Below are 2,713 nucleotides of genomic sequence, written 5' to 3'. Positions count from 1 at the left end.
GAAGCGCCATCTTCTGTTTTAAATAATTATATACTATTTGGAAAACATAATAAATACATAAATATTTAGCGATAATTAATTTATTTTCATTTTTATAATGTAAATTTACGCGTATGAAGAGATTATTTAAATAATTTATTTTATTTCATTGAAGTCGATATCGATTCTTGAAATGTATATTTATTTTAATCGAATTGTTGGAATCTGTTAGTTGATCTAAGCATTATACTGTAATTAAAGAGTATGTAAAAATATAAGATAAATTATACAAATAGAAAATTAAAAAATAATAATACATCATAGATATCGTTTCTCGTATAGGATAAGACGATGTTCATTCCGCTTCAAATCAGTCACGTGCTTTTAATTTTTAGAAATTATATCCATGAAACGCCGGCTGGATGGCCAAGTAGTCAAGGTTGGCAGCCTGCCGCCCTGGGGGACTCGAATCCGGACGGGTCGAAAAAATCTTCAGAAATTTTTTCGGATATGTCGGGCCCCGTCCTTCACCACACGGCCGCCCCATTGTGGGTCTGCTAAAAAGAGGCCCTCTTTAGCAGGCGGAAAGAGTGAAATAAAAAAAAGAAACGTACAAATTAAAAAGCAATGGGCTCAGAATTTCACCGTGGAGAACTCCAATGTCAATACCAAATGAGTCGGTCGTTTTGGCTAATATCTTTACTCTTGCATCTTGCATTAACTTTGGTATATATATCAATTATAAGGCTAAAAAAACTGTTTATTCGTGCCCATTCTTTCTAATAGAGCAGGGGTCTCCAACCTTTTTGTACCTAAGAGCACATTCTAGAATACCGGCCGGACGGCGGAAACCATTTATTTTTTCAAGGTGAATTTATACTTGGGCATAATTAATAATACATACACATAATGTACAGAAAACATTTAATTCCAAAAATGTAATAAAACATACACAAGACTATTAACAATAATTTTTACAAAACAAGTAATTACTAAACAATGCATACAAAATCTACAAAGTAAAAAAATTCTTTATAAAAAATATAAATCTGAAAGTAAATATGATTTTTGGCATTGCATTTCATTGGCCATTGCTTCGTAATTAGGAGAGTATGACGATATCCCTGCTCGTAAGCAATCGTCAAGGTGTTCATCTGTAAGTCGTGATCTGTACTTTGATTTTATGATATTCAGAACGGACCGGTTTATTTCATTTCAGGTATGGGAAATTTGGTTGATGAAGATTTGGCGGAGGGGAAAAAGAGATCGGTCGCATTTCGCTTTGTGCTTTTATCTGTGTTGGACGCCATTTCTACTTTTGAGTGGTTAATCGTTAAAAACGAAAAAACTTTTACATAGCATTTTATTGAAAACCAAAATATTTTTATTTTTATCGTGGTCGCACAGCGGGGGCACACGTGAAACGATCGGCGGGCGCTATCGTGCCCGCGGGCGTAGGGTTTTTTTTTAACTCTTTCCACCCTGTGGGCACTAAGAGGGCCTCTTTTAGTAGGCCCATTATGGGTTCGGCCAGGCCCACAATGGGGCGACCGGTGGTGAGGGACGGGGCCCGACATATCCGAACGGACCACCCCCGAAAAATTCCTGGGGATTATTCGACCCGTTCGGATTCGATCCCGGGTCCCCAGAGCGGTAGGCTGCCACCGGCTCCGGGCATAGGGTTGGGGACCACTGTAATAGAGCCATAACTTTTGATTAACGGTATCAGTGCGTGCCGCCCATGGAGCTGTGGAAAACCGCTTCTTTGTATTTTCTAAATACATACTACTGTGCGATTATTTTATATTTTAACGTACTTTGAATTAATTAAAATTAATATTTTATTATAACCGCAACGATTCTATCCAGGGCCGGCCACCGGCTTTCCTATTATTATTATTATTTTTTTTTTTTAACTCTTTTCGCCCTGTGGGCACTAAGAGGGCCTCTTTTAGAAGGCCCATTATGGGTTCGGCCAGGCCCACAATGGGGCGACCGGGTGGTGAGGGACGGGGCCCGACATATCCGAACGGACCACCCCCCGAAAAATTCCTAGGGATTATTCGACCCGCTCGGATTCGATCCCGGGTCCCCCAGAGCGGTAGGCTGCCACCTTGACTGCTCGGCCATTCGGCCGTCTATGGTAATTTATTAGAACAGGTTAGGTTAGGTTAGAACCTGCGTCCCCACTGTTTCCTTTCTTCTGTTTGCTGGAATCAGAGACTAGCCGCCATTTTGGAACCATAGGTAACATTAACCAAAAGAGATTTTAGTTTTCCGGAAAAATGGATTGAATTCTTGATTATTCCAATATATAAAAAAGTGATGTGCACGATTTAAAAAAATTATGGACCCATATCTTTATTTCCTGTAATCGGTAAACTATTTACGTCCTTATTAAATAAAAGATTAGATGACTGGATTCTTTAATATGATATTTTGTGTCAGGAGCAAGCACGTTTTTGACTCGGCCATCGTGTCAGGATCAAATATTTGTATTAAATGCATTGGTATAATTAAAATTGCAGAAAAAGAGAGGAAAACTTTATGCTGTTTTTGTAGCACTTTAGATCTGTTTTTGATACCGTTCAGTGGCATGCGGTGACATTTGATAATAGGAAAGCCGGGACGGCCGGATGGCCGAGCGGTCGTGGCGGCAGCCAACCGCTCTGGGGGACCCGGGATCGAATCCGAGCGGGTCGAATAATCCCTAGGAATTTTTCGGGGGGTGGTC

The sequence above is a fragment of the Centruroides vittatus genome, unplaced genomic scaffold (genome assembly GCF_030686945.1).
Source record: "Centruroides vittatus isolate TY-2023 unplaced genomic scaffold, ASM3068694v2 contig_917, whole genome shotgun sequence".
NCBI classification, from domain to species: domain Eukaryota; kingdom Metazoa; phylum Arthropoda; class Arachnida; order Scorpiones; family Buthidae; genus Centruroides; species Centruroides vittatus.
The sequence above is the reverse complement of the archived record's forward strand: the minus strand, read 5'-3'. Positions refer to the sequence as shown.